Source organism: Harpia harpyja, chromosome 22, assembly GCF_026419915.1.
Source record: "Harpia harpyja isolate bHarHar1 chromosome 22, bHarHar1 primary haplotype, whole genome shotgun sequence".
NCBI classification, from domain to species: Eukaryota; Metazoa; Chordata; class Aves; order Accipitriformes; family Accipitridae; genus Harpia; species Harpia harpyja.
Genome location: NC_068961.1, coordinates 18,057,659 through 18,075,440, shown reverse-complemented (window position 1 = coordinate 18,075,440; position 17,782 = coordinate 18,057,659).

The window sequence follows — 17,782 nt, the reverse complement described above, 5'->3', positions numbered from 1 at the left end:
AAGGGCAGCAAAACTTCTATAAGAGTCTTCCCTTTGAATGTCACAGATATCTGAGAACAAACCTGTTTCATAATTTCATTGTAAATTGTAAGTCCAATCATTACTATGTGCTCTCCAACACACAGTTAAAACTTTGTCTTCTAATATTTGAGCCATTGACTCTGTTATCATTAGAGTTTCATAGACATAATACTCTTAGTATAAACCAGCTTTTATAAACAATGTACCTTTAATAGGCAAAATTGCTAGCCCATCAACAAGACTAATTATGGTTTAAACCTTGCTCCATTCACAGGAACCTGTAGGTTCCCTCTTTCAGAATAACACCTTTTACATAGTATACCTAATTTTTACTGTGCAGACTTCTGTTGCTCTCTTTTTGAAATGCCTCTCATTTACACATTTAATCTCCTTTTCAAGGTTTTAACATTTGGCTGTGTATACATTCACAGCTGTGACAAATTTCACTTCTAAGTCTTAGAGTTCTCCCCCCCCCCCCAACATTTCACAGAGATCTATATGATTGTCCTTAATTTGAAGGAGTGCAGAAGCAGCAGCTTATGAAATCCAGATATTTCCCCACATTTCTGCAATCCGCAACAGACACCTAGGTGATTACGGTTGGGACCTATCCCAAGAGGAGGTACAGAGACAGAAATTTCAGTGGTAGCTCCCTGCCAGCACACTGAAATTTACTGGGGCTGAACTGGTTTGGTACTTCTGAAGGTGGGGAAGGGAACTTTCTACCATTTTTCCTATTTTTCCCAGTGGGGAAAAAGAGCCGCTGCACATCAGCAGCGTGTGCAATGGTCAGCTGCTAAATACAGAGTTTGGAAAGGGCAGAGACCATGAATCCCGTCCTTACAATGACTGGGAGGGTATGTAATTGGTACATCACTCTGACACAAAAGACTCCTTACTCCTCATAAGCATTTATGAGAGGTAGCAAGCCCGGTAAGAGCGGTCACAGGCTTTTTGCTAATGCTGCCTTACGCTGCCGGGCCCCTCTCGTGCCCTGCTAGGCTTGTGACCAGCTTGTTGTGGGAGTTTGTCGTGTGAACCGGAGTTTGGCACTGGGCGTCCCTGGGGGCGTCTGACATGGGGCTTAAGTGGGGGATAACAGAGAAGGACTTGAAAGTTGGGGCATGGGCTGTAAATGGAGGCTGCACAGCTATAAACAACTCCGTGATGGACAGTTATTGGCTGTTGGAGAAGAGCAGCTCTGAAAGCTTAGAAGAAAGTGCTGTATATCAAAATATATAAGTATATAACAAAGAAGAGAAGTAACGACAAAGCATGGAACCCCCCCCAGCTGATGAGCTGGGTGCCATCCCTGCCACAGCCTGGGAAAATAACACCCTCCGGTGTCATGCAGTGCTTTACCCGGGGCGGAGGCCAAACCATCCAGAAATGCAAACATCTTGTAAAAGCTCCAGGGCCTGAATTTGGGGAGAGGAGTGGGATGACCGCCTGCTCCCCCTGCATGTCACTGAACTCAGCAGGAGCCACAACCTAAAGAGCAAATGGGTGGAGGTGTTTGTGGTCTGCCTGAATTACATATAAAGGATTAACATAAAATAATTACAGATCCAGCGGTAGGCTCTAGGATTTTGCTACTAAACGCTGCTGCTTAAGCACTTATATGAGACTAACTGGTAGGTGGATGACAATGTATTCAAATGGAATTTCCTATTTATAATACCTATATAATTGTCCTGTCAAGATTTTAATGGTAGAAAATTGAGACTGAGGTATGAGCAAACAGGAAAAAAGTGAAGTTTATGACTGAAAAGTGATTGGATAAAAAAATGGAGGAAGGAACAGCTGTGATCAAAAGTTCTAAACAGATTTTTTGACAGACAACTGAATCCGGTATATGCAACAATTCTATATATGTTGACTGTAGTTAAAAGCCCTCCAAGTTATAAACAGTTGCTAGAATGGATGTGGGTATTCTATGGAGAAATTAACTGTAGGGCTGAGCACCCGAGGCATGCAAAGCAGACCCAGGGTAAATTGTCCGAAATCCAGATGGTGAAGGGTCAGGTCCCAGCACGTTCCTCCCATTGACTTGGCCCAATACTTCACACCTTTCATTGCTTGCTGCTTGGGGAAGGAAATCAGGCTGGGATGTTTTGGGGACAGGGATTTAGTAATCTCCTTAACACCAGAACAGAGCAGCTGTGCCCTTTGGTTCGGAGCCTGCCCAGCCTAAATCCTAAGGGAGAGCTAGACACCCTCAGCTATATACCTAGGTACGCACTCGGTTTGTTGGGGCTAATCTGCTTGTCTAAAAAGATGGGAACCCAGAGGAGCCAGGTCCATAGTACGGTTCAGAATTAAACCAGACTCTGAACCCATTTCCTGGACATTCCTCATCTGCCTCCTGGTTTTGGTGAATAATTTTATCAAACTTTTAGCTTGTCCTAATGCCAACACACACACAGCACTGACATCCTCCAGTAATTGAACCGTACCTGTCTTGGCAAAGTAAAGCATCAGGACTGTTGATATAAGAAAGATAATAATAAATTGCCCCTACTCTGAAACCCGGAACAGGCATCTGCAACGGCAGATACCCTGACAGCATGACTCCCTTAAGAAGTGAAGATGCTTGGAAAAACAAAGCCGCACTAGCAAAAATGCACAGCAGCATCTTTAGCAAATAAGTATGTGCTGAAGTCAGTGGGAGCAGCAGGAGAGCAGCACCTCTAGAAAAAAAAAAAAGAAATTGCTCCATATGTTTTGAATTGGAGGCCAGTACATGAAAGAGCAGAATGTGAATCTTCCTAATGCTTAAAGAATACAGAAAGAGTGGTGCTTACTAATTATCTTTTAAATTGGCTAATATGTCACCTGATGAGTATATGCCTCTGCTGGGCCATCTGGGAGTTTAGTAGCTGCATGAGGCATTAGGTTACATTACAAAACACGTAGGAATTCATTATCTGGGGCAATTCTCTTTCAGCCATCAAGCTATTCCACCTACTTGGAGCCAATGAGTTTACTTTCCCATGAAACCTACTCTGTATTCACTCGCTAAAATAAGTACTAATTAGCTAAAGATAACAGTCAAATAAACCACTTTAATTGGGAAACAGAAATTGGCAGTTAAACATGAAAGTGTGTATGTAAATATGCTGATTATCTTCAGAGTTTGATAAAACATCTGTTTTCTCTGCAGAATGCAGGTATTTCTTCCCAAACCATGAGAACACTGCTATCATCTCAGTGCCTTAATTATATAAATTGAAACGAGGTCCAAAATAATTAAACTGACACCTTTTTGCCTATCTAGGAGATGTTGGTCTGTCTTTTGCCTTGGTAATACACTCCTTTAAGTACCTCTAGTTAGAAAATGAAAAACATTCTACCTTTCATTTCTTCTTCATGTTGGGAGAGAAAAGTAAAAGATTTTCACAGAGCAAATTAAAAAGTGTGAGAAACATTGACGTGACTTTATTGAAAGTCTCCGTTCTTAGCTTCTTGCTTTGAACTTTATATTGTACCTTATGCATTTCAAATCCTGATGCACTAGTTCAAACAGAGCTTTGCGATCACATTAAGCCGTGAGCTGCAGAATTATTCAAACAAACAACGTTGTGTGTCAAAATCTTCAGGACAATATATATGTTCTTCTGCAATGGCCTGGTTCTGGGATCATTCTCTAATGGAAAAACATTCTACCAGAACATTTTCAACCACCTCTACTCTCCAATCTTGCAAGGTCATTCACCGTGAAGCAGCAAGGTCATAGAGTAATTATCCTCTCTAGACGCCTTGGTTTTATTAGCATGAGTGCAGTTATTACTGAGATGCTCTTCTCCATTCTGTGACAGAATTAACATATGTAAATATGACAGTAGGTTACATCTACTTGGACTGAGAGTCCGATGCGGGGCCTGATTTTTGAGGTCCTTGAGCATGCATTAAATTTTAAATGGCACAGAATTGTCACAGCTGAGCAGGTTTGCAGGACTGATGCCTTTCACAAAGCTAGCGGGGCTGCATTTTTGTGAAACCAGCATGGGACCAGCACGGAGCCTCTAGGTTTCCTCTTGGGGAAAAAAGGTTACCTCAAACTGTATTGTTCAAAATATGAATTTTGTTTAACTGTTTATTTTGAAAGGGCAAATCCAAAGCAGATACTGAGACGAATTATGGAAATTCATCACAGAGTGCGATGAATTAAACCATGTCTGTGAGCTTAGGGCCGGATGACTATCAAGGCTACTTTAAATTGCATGAATGTCTGGTGACCTCATGTCTGCTCTGCAATAACCTGGAAGGCTGTGGAGATCTCTTAGGACCTCTGTATCCCCTATTTGGGATAGATTTTGGCGTGTTCAAGAACTTTGTTGGAAAAGTCCTATGGGATATGGCCCTGGAGAGCAGAGAGATCCAGGACAGCTGGTTGATTTTCAAGGATCTCCTCCTCAATCTCAAGTATGGTCCATCCTGACATGAAGGAAGTCAAGTAAAGGTGCCAGGAGGCCTGCTAGGTGAGCAAGGAGATCCTGACAGAACTTAGCCGTAAAAACAAAGTGTACAAGAGGTGGAAGCAGGGAGAGAAAACCCAGGAGGGATATAAAGACCCTGTCTGAATGGGATGGGGGTTGCCCTTGGTTACACCAGCTCTGAGCTGGCTGTGAGCCCCTGCAGCCAAACCCCCAGGAGGGGGGATGCTCCCAGGGTCATTACACAGGGATGGGGTTTGGAAAGCCAAAGCCCATCTGGGGTTGAATCTGGCTGTGAAAGGCAACAAGATGGGCTCCTACAGGTATATCATGCATCAAGTTATAGCCAGAGATTATTTTTAAACTTTCCTAATATAAGGAAATGGTTAGTTATGAAAAAGGAAAGAAGAAACATTTTCTTGTCCTTCTTTTTCTCTCCCCTTATTCCCTTTCTTTAGCTTCTTCCCTCTTTATGCTTAACAGCCAAGGCACACACCTGATTTAGGGAAACCTACATTCATACCTGCTTTCTCTTGTGCAAGGAAGACAGCAGACTTTAACCTAGTCTTAGTCCTTTCTGCGAAGTGTTACCTGCCACTAACCAGCAGAGACCGTCGTATGGCAGGGCCCGAGGGGAAAAGGGCCTTTCGCTCACTTCTGCATGCAAATGTGAGCAGGTGGCAAGGCCTATCGAACACTAAAAATTGATTGCATGGCCCTTAAAGACCTCTGCAGGTCACTGTAGACTTGGCCAGAGGGCCAACTATGTGGCCCTTTTTAATTAAAAAATCTGTAGGTTAACAGGAAATTTTCTTCTTCCCCCACTTAGCAGTGTGCTTAGTTCAAGCCTGTGGTGTCCTTATTGAATCCATATATGAGCTTTTATTTCCAAATTCCTTAAAACTACCTTTATTTGCCTGTTTTGAAAAAGTAGCAAAACCCCTGCTTGTTTAAACGACGGGCAAGTATGGCAGCGGGAAGACAGCATAGAAACAACAGCTAGTGCAGGAGATTATGAACTTGTTGAAAATAATCATAAAAGTAGCAAAAGACATTGTGCCTGCACCAGCTTCCAGAGAAGCTGCAGTCTTTGGGCTACTTGCTCATAATCATCCCTAGAAAAACATTCATTAGAAACTGCAAAGCACCAAATATGAAATGCCTGGGGTCATTTTTGCCAGAATACCGGTTGCCTAAGAGGCTAGAAATACTTGGAAATCTACATACCCTGCAGTGTGTGTTCTGTGGTGAGGAAGCACTGCTGGAATGAATGCGGCTGTATTTTCAACTGGGTAAACTGTTTTCCATAGACTTGCACCGTTAACTGGGGTCTGCACTCCTGTTTCCAATTATGGCTCTTTATTTTTCTCATTCCAGTGAGGGAAATGCGTTCCCAACATCAATTTCACAACCAGAGTTGGCTGAAAAGTTCCAAAATCTGGGGTCCAAAAAAAAACCAAAAAAGAAGGAGAGAAAAAAAGAAAAAAAGAGGAATAGATTAAAAATTAATCTTCTGGTTTTGAGCCAGCTAGAGAACTGATAAAAACAATAGGGACACAATGTTTTAACAGACTGTTTTTCAGCTCATTCTACTCTGGACATCAATGACTAAGTAAGGTACAACAGATACCAGTTGTTCACAGCCATTGACATATTGACCCCTTTTGCTTTCTGGAGAAGGTATGGAGAAACACTTGATTGCAGGAGCAGGGTTCCTGCTGTCTGTCGTCCCAATCAGGAGAGGGGCCAACAAGATGTTATTGCTAGTACTAATGTGAATGCAAAACTCTTACTGGCAGAATTAATTGGACTATCAACTGATTTATCAACTCCATCTGCTACCTGTTCCTATTTCAAATCATAGCGTCTCTGCACCAAGAAATCTCCAGCTTTTTCTGCAGGCAAAGACACCTGACACAAGGAGAAACTCTCCCAAATGTTGGAGGGCTGGATGAGACCCCAAACGCTACTAGCATCCTTGCGCGAAGTGTGGCCAGCTCACACAGCTGAAAACTCTCAGAGAAAAAAGCCAAGCAGCAGAGTGACTCTGAATCCTAATTGCTATTGCTAGCAAAAGCTCCCCATGCAACTCTGCCAAAATGCATCATCGGCACAATGTGGCAGCACAGGGTGAAGGGGTGCGCCTAATTTTCATCGTTCCGTAACGGCAAAAATGCTCGCTGAAAAACAAGGATTTTTAGGGTCTCCTCAGCCTGTGGATGTTACAACCCCCATCCCTCGTGGGTGTCCCCAGGCTCCGGAGCCGGCAGCAAGGGCACAGAGAGGAGCACCCCTTCTGCAGGAGATAACCAGCCAGGCATGCCTTCCTTTCTTGACTGAAAAACCTCATGGAGAGCTGTCTTTAATAGGTCTCAGCTTTTACTTGTGTCCAGGACCCCTTAGCATCAGGCTTCGTGTATGGGCATAGCACGGAGCCAATTAGTGATCTCCTCAGGGCCATGGGCACAGCGTGAGCGTTCGCACTTACATTTTTAGAGCAGACAGCCAGAGATGATCACAAAGTACCGAGCCGGCAGGGTGGACCAACGTGCACCGAGCTGGCAATAAGACGTTTTGATTTCTCTTATCGTATGCCGGGGCGTTTACTTGCTGGGGTTGTTTTTAAAGTTTGCTTTCGCCCTCAGCCCTTCCCCAGTTAAATGCATTTTCCCTCGTGTCCGAATTGCTTTTTGGTCCCAGGAAGGTGAAGGTGTCTATTAAGCAGAAGCAGCGTGCTGGCGGCAGGCTGCGGGGCAGCGTGTTCGGGGGAGCTGCAGGCACAGCATGGCAATTCATTTCTTTGCTACTCTGTTGTTTTGTCATGAAAGCAAAGCCTAATTGAAGATAGTTAGTCTTTAATGAATAAAGCTCTCTGTAATTTCCAGCTGTGGCCATGTAATCAGCGTTGATCTGCATGAAAAGGATTTTTTGTGCCCATATTTCATTTTGATGTGCATCTGTGCCCGTATTTTGCCCTTCTTCTGATCGGGTTGACAGTTTTCATCTTTATTAGTTCTGCCTTTCACTTCCGTCTTCCCATTTGTGTTAGAAAACAGCAGCAAAACCCCAGAAAGCCCCCAATAGATTGCGCTATCTAATAGTTTATTAGAATGCTCCTCTGAACTTCATAATTTAAATTAATTAAATTCTGTTTGGTTTTGCTTACTATTTTCCAGATCGCTTTGTTGTAGTACATCAGATCTTTTCTATCCTGTTATTTTTGGTCACTCTGTCTCCACAGCACCACTGTGCCACTGCAACACACTTTTTAATTAGTTTCACCACAGTCATCAGCTTTGTGATTATCTCTGCATCTTGAACACCTGGTCTGACTTTAGAAATGACTTGCCATCTGGTCAAATACTGGGTAATTATAACAATTTAATGGCAGGATAAAATAGTGTTGGTTAAGAGACTTGATTGTTCCCTCCATTCCTTCCCCTCATGCAGTTTGGTTGCATTACTTCAAATTAAATTAAAATCCCATCATCAAGTTATCGCTCTTGGGTGGTTTTTTTTTTTTCCTTCATTCACAGTACTCATAAACATCTCCTGGAGTTAGTTTAGTTTTAGACTCTCCAGACATTATGTCTCTAAGAACCGCGTGAATTACTGCTTTAGATTCACTGATATGATACTTATTCTATAACTTCCATTGCATATCAATAAATGAAGCAGTAAATGGGTCTTGTCTGGCAAGTAAATGCTGAGACAACTGCAGGGGAGCCATTTGTCAGGAACACACACAAATGGAATCTCACTAATGTGCTACAAAATGTTTTTTTTTCTGTACAGTTTAATACTACTATACGCATACTCTTGGCAGCTGATACGCTGCACCATACTATAAATAAGCTGATTCTCGTGAAAAAGTCAGCGGATTGGATAATGAACTTCATGCAGTCTGGTCATTTTATGATTGGGTCATTTTATGACACCTGGGTGAATAAGTGGTTTTTTGCCCATTAGATATTGGCTGAGAAAAGTATTTGTGAAGCAACTTCTCATGCTTTTTTAGTATACTACTAGCAGCTGGTTTGGAAAAGTAAATAGATGGTGTTCATATAACTTTCTTTTGCATTATGCAAAGGAAAAAATGCCATCTAGATTTTCTTACACTTAATTCCTTTCAGCATTTGTAGTTTGCCGAAGTATATTGTAATTATTCAGATTGCATGATGATAATTACAGTAACAAAAGCAATAATGAAGTATCTTTCCATTGGGAAATGAATGAGAAGAAGAACCCTTTTGTAACTCTTTTTTTTCAGGTGCTGCTGGCAAGAAAAAAAGGCCTATTTAATTTTCTAGGGATTCTTTCTTGTATAAATACCAAAGGGTATTAGATTGATTTTTCATCCAGGTCCCTGGGAAACTAAATACTTTTGTCATGTAATACTTCCTCCTAGCAAATACCAAGTTTAGTCTGTAAAAGCACCAAGTCTATAAAACAAAGAAAACATTATTGGAGGTGAAGAATGGAAAGGGACATGGAATTAATCTGGAAAGCCAATGATAATCAACAATATTGTCCACGCATCAAATAAAAATCCCCTTATTACATCCAACACATACAGGTTGTGACAGGGCAGTCTGAAACTTTATCCCCATCCACCGGCGAGGAGGCTGCATCACCGTTCCCTGTGGTCACGGTCGCTGTGTCCGGAATGAGGGGCTGGAGCCCGGGTTTGGCTCGGACACTGCACTTCCCAGAGTCTTTACAGGCTGGGCTGCTTCGTCCCGTCTGCCATCGCGTCCCCTTCCCTCTGCCATCCCATCCCCTTCTTCCCTCTGCTACCGGCTCTACCCTTTAGCCACACCAATGACTCCTCATCGTAGGCACATTTGCTGCAGGTCTTGGGTGTGCCCCTCTCCTTGTCAGAGAGATATTTTTATTCAAATTCTTAAAACCTAATAGCCGTTAGACCAAAATACCACCAAACAGGACGGATCGGTATGAGACCTGGTGCATGCAACAGCTGGCGAGAGAGCATCAGCCTCTCTGTGAGCCTCACGCACTTATCCCTGCTCACCCGAAGGTGACAAACTACCCACTCTCCAGAGCTTTAGGGCTTCTGTTTGCGAAAATAAAAGCCTTTGAAAGCCTCAGAGAACTAATTGGAAGACAAAAAAAAAAAAGCTTTCTTAGTATAAACGTAGATCATCAGTATAACCTTGACTTTTCACGAGAGTAAAAATTATTTTTGCAATAAATTGTATAATCAACCAAAAGCCAAACCATTCTTATTTAATCAGAATATTCAGAGAAACAGGGGATTTAGCTAAAGTCTATTCATCAAGACCTTGCCACTGCTATGCACTCTAATGGGTAAATTTAGGTCTTAACTCTGCAATCAGTTCCACTTGGGTAAGCTCTTACACAGAACCGCACTGGTGTCTGATTGCAGAACTGGGGTCACGGCAATGCAGCTACTCCGTGGCCCCAGGTTCCTCGCGGCACAGTCCTGAATGACAAATACCTACATCTTCATCTGGTAATTGACTTACATTATCTAGGAAGTCTGAGGAACAAAACCTCAAGGTTAAAACAAGATAATTGTTGTTGGCTTGCATAAAGATGTGGTAGCAAGATTATAATTTTTTTTAAATTATACATTCCTATTGTAAATAAAGCACTCCCTGCTGTAAAATAATAAGATGGGATCCAGTCTGTCTCGCTTAGGTGAGACATTTTAGATGTTGCATGAAGCAGCAGCGAGTGCTTCCCACATTGCATGTTTCCAGGTGGCATGAGGGCTGTGCTGCGGAAAGGAGCAATCCTCCCTTCCACACACACTCCGTTCGCTCCACAGTCTCCCAAGCCCACTTCTTCCTCCTCTTGTGTTTCCCCAGCCGCTGTGGTTGTGTCGCTTACAAAGCAAACCGGAGCAGCCAGCCAGCTCTGGATTAAAATTCACCGAGCTAAAAAAAATGGTTTTTTTTTTCACCTATCCCTCTGCCCTGCCTTATTCTTGCAGAGAGGAGGGTGAGGGCAGGGGGCAGGGAGGGAGGAAGGCACCCCCTTTGACCAGTCTTCTGGCTGGTACTGGCCAAAGGAGCTCATGGATGTAGCAGGAGCGTCCAAAAAGCACTTGTTTCTCCTTCTTGGCTAAGCGTGGCCCAGCTCTGTGACACTGCTTTCAGCAGGGATCGCTACCGAAGTTCCACGTAGGTGCCTCCCTCAAGCAAATTGCTGATGCCAACTCGCCAGGACAGTTTTGGTATACCTACGTAATGAAAATTGAGACTTCTAGAAATAAAAGCAAAAGCCCCACTGATTGCAACAGGGGCAGGGTGAAGAGAAGGCAGGGGAAGAGGATGAAAATGCTATACAGAGGTCGATTTAGCCCAATATGAAATAAATTCAATGTATGAAGCAGGTGGTCAGAGGTGGTCCTAGGGCTGAAGAAAGTAACTGCTGGGATGAAATTTCAAGAAACTCAGGGAATAACTTTTATTCATAACCCTGTTGAAATTTTAGTCCTATCAATTTCTGTGTGTGAGTAATCTTATTTCCCGTATCTTTCATTTCATTTTCTAATAGCTAGACCATATTGTTCCAAACTCACAAATCTGAAGCCACTAAATCTAATTTCAATTCCAAAAAATAAGATAGAGATTGTGAGTTTCATAGAGTTGATCACATTGTTTCCAGTGAAACATGTGGCATTCCTAGCAGAGGACTACTTTAAGACCAATTGGCTGATCTACAGGTTTATCAACTGAAAGAACTGACGCAATTTGCAAAACCACAGGCAGTCCATATAAAGCAGGAAAATAAGCCATATTTGAAAACATCAGCATGTAAGTTCAACTTTGTGCCTTGATATTCTTAAAGGTGTTATGGCTGATCTTGACTGAAACTAATAGGAGAAACAGAAAACTTTAAGACCAGAGACTTTATTCTGTATTTCCATCCCCACAGGTGTTGCGGCTAATGTCAGCAGGGACAACTGACCTTAGAGTGTTCCCTTTTCATTTTGTGTAATGAAAGGATGATGGGAAAGAGAGAAATGAAAATGTGGGGGAGGGAGCTGAGTCATACGGCTTAGCCTCTGGATATAATATTGGGATAGCGGCAGCGAGAAGAGGAGGCACGTACTCTGCCCTTGGCTACAGCAAGTCAATCCCTAGGGACACTTGCACATGAAGTACTGAAGAGGGCATCATGTTCATGCAATCCCTTGCATAAGATATTCCTTTTTAAGTGTTAATGACTTCAAAGAGTGGAATCAAATTAATTTTCTTCTCTCTCCTCTGCTCCTCTCCTAATACACTTTTTTTTTTCCTCATGTTGCCAATGTGATGGCAGCTTTGGCTAGGCTGCCAACAGGGGCTGCACCCAGGACCTCAAGGTGAGAGGCTGAGCCAACTGAACTCAAAGAATAAATGCATTACTTTAAAGGTACTAGCAGATTCAAAACTCCAGGTGAAGTCCAACCACTCCTGGAAGAAAGACAGAGGGACTGTGTTAGCATGCATTACTCCAGTGTCCCTGGAAAACAAACAAACACTCCCAACTAGCGTTCTTACAGACTAGTGATGACTGTGTTGTATATAGCCTTAGCTGAGCTACAGGAAAACTCTGCTAAGCTTGGTGTTCTCCTGGTGCAGACTCAGTAACTATAAAAATGAATACAAAGGAAGACCTCCTTGGCAATCAGATGTTATCCTCAAACAAAGCTTTTTTTTGTGCAGGTACATGACTGTTACGACCACAGATTGTATTAGTGAGCCATCTAGCCTGATATTATTTCTCAGAAAATGCCGAATATTTCCAGTAAATGGACAAGAAATTCTTGTTAGTATTTTGTAATAACCTATTAATTCCCCTTGATTAGTATTAGCCCTTTGCCTCCTAACAGGAGGATTTATAGTTATCCAGTGAAATTTCCAAGTGTTATAGCAGTGCCACCAGACAACATTGTTGCACAGACTCTTGTATGTTCTTCTTAGTGTTTCAGCAAGATTTTAATCTTTCAGAAAATGCTGCATGGTTATGAATTTTATGGTGCAATGATGTGCAACAGATCAAGTTTTCTGTCTGTCCTGTTTTCTGTATCTGTGCTTGTAGGCAACTCTCCAGACAGAACAGCTTCCCCGGGACCAGGAATTGCCAGCCAGCTTGAGACTCCTACAATAGGTTTTCCTTCCTGTGGTTTGTTTTATGGAATTTGTGTATGAATACAGAGTAAGATGGACTATACCTTGTACTCCATGCCACTGACTTGGTCTTGCTAAATCAATGTATAGTCCCCAAATTCTGCTGTTTTGTAACCAGGTGAAGATCATGTCAGAAGTGTCTGAGAAAATGGTGTCTGCGTAAGGGTCAGTGTAAATGTGAGTATCAGTATTCTTTTATGAGCATCTCAGTCCAGTTGCTCAAGAATTTTGTTCGTTGCTTTGAATCAACAGTTAGAATTACAGCATTACTGCTAAAGTGATGCTGGTGAAGTCTCAAAGGCCACACCAGCCACTTCTGCTAGTTATAGAATTATTACAAGCTTTCCTCCGCCGACTGCAGGAGCGCAAGCGCACATCCACACCACGCACTATGTCTGAGCAAGGTCTTTGTTTCCCCGTTGCCCGTTCCCCGGGCCAGATGCAGTCCATCATCGCTGTGAGAAGCCACCAGGCATCATCCAGCGGACTGCTGAGTAACAGGCTCTTGCTGTTGCAGTCATCCCACCTACAGCTGGCCAGAGCCCCACCAACTCCGGCAAACGCGTTTCTACAGAACAATGCCGTCTTTGTTGGGTGTTAACAGCATTTGAACAGCTGCACTTCCATAGGAATAGAGCCCCCAAATAAAGCTTGCCTGTATTTAGGCCCAAACAGAATCCCTCCTTCACACCCAATTTCAAGGGCTAAAGATTGAACGCAGTATTTACATTTCATATACAGGCAAGACATCTGGAACCCTTATAAAAACATCATTATATTTATATTCTGTGTATGCAGAACCATAGGCTCATTATGCCAAAGTGATGCCAAATCAGAGACTAACACCTACACCTGATTATGAAGCAATAATATATTTTGCTAAAAAGCATTTATGTTATATATGGTATTTCCATCATGTCTACAATAGCACCAGTGATCAATTATAAATCTTGCAAAGCTTACGTGCCTCACCTGTCAAGTGGATTATTGTGAAAAGGTCCCTAAAGACCATCAAGCGACATAAGTTATTCCACATTAAATGGAAAATTGATCTAGTGGCTAAAGAAGCTAGTGTTGTGATGTTTTCTGTACCAGGAATCTTAATTTTTCAGCTTGCTACAGTTTGAAAAGAGATCTAGTGCACTTCTTAATGATACTATGGTAGTCTTTAATGATCATTGTTGTAAGAAAAGCTATTAGCATTCTTTTCAACAATTTTAATGCAGTTACTTTGACTTTACTAATAAACTGTAGAACAGATAACAATAATTCCTAAATATTGATCCGTCTTCAGTTTGCTTGAAGCATTTGAAAATGTCCTGAGAGGTTTTCTTGCTTCTGTAATCTCCTGCCATACTTAACATTTATTTTCAGTAGACTGATGCTTTCTTTCCAACACAACAGCAGAGCTCCGCGTTGTGTCAAGTACCAACTCGGTGACCTTGGGAAGCGGTGCTGACAGTGACACCCCATCGGTGTGTCTCAGACTGGATCTCTCACTAAGTCTCTGTGACATATGGACGCCATTCAAAACTTCAGCACCAGATCATTTTTTCTAGATGTTTTTGTTCCCACTTTCAAGAATACACAGATAAGTCTGTTTTGGTAAAGGTCAGAACAAAAAAACAAAGACAATGTTTCATAAATTAATGGAGGGAGGGGCATAATGTTGGTATTTTAGTGGTCATCCAGTGAGCATCAGGGTGCAAAGAGGTTGTCTGAGCATCTGGCTTTTTGGCAGTGACAAAGACTGCAGCTTTTCTGTAGAGGCAGTCTGTTAATGCAGCTGGTAAGAATGAAAATTTTGATAATATGCTCAGTAACTACACTGTATCCTGACTGCTGTATTCCTGATGCCTCATAATAAAAAATTCATTTATAGAACAGGTGTTATAAGCAAAACCAGTGTAGTATATAAGGATTCTCTCCAGAAAGCATGAGGTATTTATTGTATCTTAGTGAAAGAACAGTCATGAACTGTTAAATCTGAATATGATTTAATATTTGCAGAGCTAGTATATATGCACAGTAGAAAAGAATATCCCATAGTGAAATATGAACTAATAATTACCCTAGCAAGTTAGGGAGAATCATGTATCTCACAAGAAAATCCCTCTTAGGATCCAATTAGATACCTGAAATTTCACCTGCTTAAAGATTTGCATACTTAACTCAATAGCATGGCTTCTCCCGCCTGCTCCCACGCCATAGCTCAAACAGCTCCGGTGCAGTGTGAAATGCTCCTTGTTGATGGGGTCAGACTAAATTCTAAGCAGTTTAAAAAGTACTTTAGCCTCACTACGTGTCTGGGTTAAAGCACCTTATTAAATAAATATGATCATACCCTCGTTAGGTCTCAAATTTAATAGCCATTCTTTTCCTTGGAAGTATTTTGTAGTTTAGGCAGGGCCTAATGAAATAAAGCACGATTATCTGATCTACCTTGCTGCCCTCCACCACCCTTTCTCAGATGCTGAAAAGAAGGATGACTCCCTATCTCACCTTTCACTCAGATGTGTATCTCATGCCGAGCAAGCTGCATCTCCTTATTTCACTTTGTGCAAGAACTCTCCATTTTATCTTTTTTTCTTTTATTTATTTGAAAAACACTTTGATGAGAGAATCACATATCACATCAAAGGCAAAACAAATAAGCAAACAACAGAAAGCATTACAACCCCCTTTTCTGGCAAATCCACCCAAGTGTCATGCTCTGTGATGTGCTCAGTGCTGAATCTGGTGTTTAGATGCTGTGTTTTTCTGGATGCAGATCCCCCTTTCTTACAGAATCTGGGCTGTACTATCTTTGCCCTGTGCAGTTACTGTTATTTATTATTATATATGTGCACGTGATTCAACTAAAACTGGAGAAAATGTAGCTCGGCAAAGTACAAGATAGGAAGATTAAAGAGGAGGCACACAAATTAAAAGGTGTTGCAAGACACTTGAATAAATGTACATGTTTTAGCTGCCCAAAGCCAGTGTGAACCATGAAATATGCCTTCTTCATTATTCAGCACAGGATAAGCAGCTGTTTTGGTTGATAATGGGCATCCTCAGTGATGCTGCAGTTACCAGAAAACTGCTTTTCATACCGAGCTGTAACTCCTTGCTGCACATTTTTCCACTGCGCCCGAACTGGTTGGTATAGCAGCAGAGGTGCTGCGGCAGCTTGAACCCGAGCGCGTTCCCATGAGGTTACACTCCTGAGATTCCCATGGGGACCTGAGAACAGCCTCTACCAGTTCTGCTCACCAGAGCGTGGCCATCGCAGCGATGTAGGGGACGGGTCTGGTCATGCATCTGCTGATAAACCGGAGACACCTTGCCTTCAAAGGCACTTTGAAAAGCGCCAGCTCCCTATCACCAGTTTTAGCAAGAAAGCTATTCTGATGCTAAAGGGCAAAACAGTAAGAAGGCAGCTACTAGTTCATTGTTAGTTTCTTAAACACTGTTATTATTCTCATTTTTTATCCATTTGCTCATCAGCTGCTTTTGTGTGTGAAGCATTTCACTTCCCAGGAGCACAGCTTTTACCAGCTAAGTAGCAGAGGGCTATTACTGACTAGCTCACTGTTTGCACATTACCTGGGCTTGCATGTCTATTTTGGAGGCCCTTTTTGCTCTTAATGGTCTCAGCTGGTGAGGGACAGAAATGCTGATGGGACTTACAGAGTCTAGAGTCGTGCCTTGACATCCAGACTCGGAGCTCGTGCTGGTTGGAAGCTATTTGAGAAGCAGCAGCGTTCTTGTGAACCTCTGGCATGATTGAGGCAGAAACACGGTGACACTGTCCTCGCTATGCCACCACGGAGTTTCTACCTCCTGCTGCTGTCACTGGCGACTGTGTGTCCTGCTGCAAGATGCCTTCAGTTTTTTCTAGATCTCTCTCTAGTCTTACTTGAATGGCTTGGAGATTATTGGAGGCAGAGCCTTTGTAATTATTTTTTAAAAACTAGGGAAGAACAGATTCATGGGGGAATCCTTTCGTCTGCAGATTGTGTTCTTTCAGTTTATTGACTAGCACTGCTATGGCAATGTCTGTCTGAAAGCATCATTTCTATAGCGACCCATCAAAATAGGATCTTTACAATTTTGGCCAGGAGGGCAATGTGCCAGATGGCAACGTATGCTGCTGTCAAGTAAAGAAAAATGGCCATTATCATTGTCTGCTACAAAACTGGAAGAAAATGGGGTCTCTTTTCTGCAAAGGCAATAAGGGCACAATAGAGAAAGCAATACTGGAGGTACAGCTTTTTGGAATGCTTGTTGCTCTAGAAGTTTGTAAATGAGATCAGAAGTGATGTCATCTGATAGCTAAAGGGACAGAAACTTTTCTGGTATAACAACCACCTCAGTCGTCTGCAATATCTTAGATAAACTTGCTCTCCTGGATAAGCTGGGATATTCAAACAGACAATTGTGCTGTGATATTATGTAGTATTTCTGACAGACTTGTGTGAAGGCTTCCTTCCTTTGGATGGCTTAGCATAAATCAGGTGGAAACAAAGCAGCAAGTGGTAGACAGATTGTAGACTAACCTGACCCTGACCACATCACAACTGGTTTGATATCTGCTGGTTTCCACTCTCAGTCTTTCAACTAATAAATGCAAACAGGCTTGCTTCTTGCTGGTAAAATGACAGTACAAGGCTATGGCTTTGCTATTAAAGTCTTTGCAGAGAGCTTAGCAGACTCAATAACATGGATTCTGTCACTGGTCATATGGAAGATTTAACACCTCCTCTACCACAGCGTAGCAAACTGAAGTTAGGTAATATAAACTTAAGATTTGCATGGCCAATTGGAAACCCAGGAAAGTCCAACCTTTACTAAAATTCCAACAGCCATCCGTGCATATTCAGGACTCCAGCGGTTAGTCATACAGCTCTAAAGGGTCTGACAAAAATGGTTGGGATGTTACAGGCAGAGCTTCTCTGACTGTACCTATTTATTACTATACATATATGCATGGACTGAAGTGGGAATTCAGAAGTAGTAAGGCACGTTCCCTATTCTGTCTCATTTTTCTTTAGTAAAAAATGCTTGTATATCCATATTTGATGTGGCAGCATGGCATATCAGTGTATGCTGGTCCCCTTCAAGCAGTGGCAGGGTTGTCACAGTGAGGCCCGTGGCACAGCACGCAAACACGGACAGTGG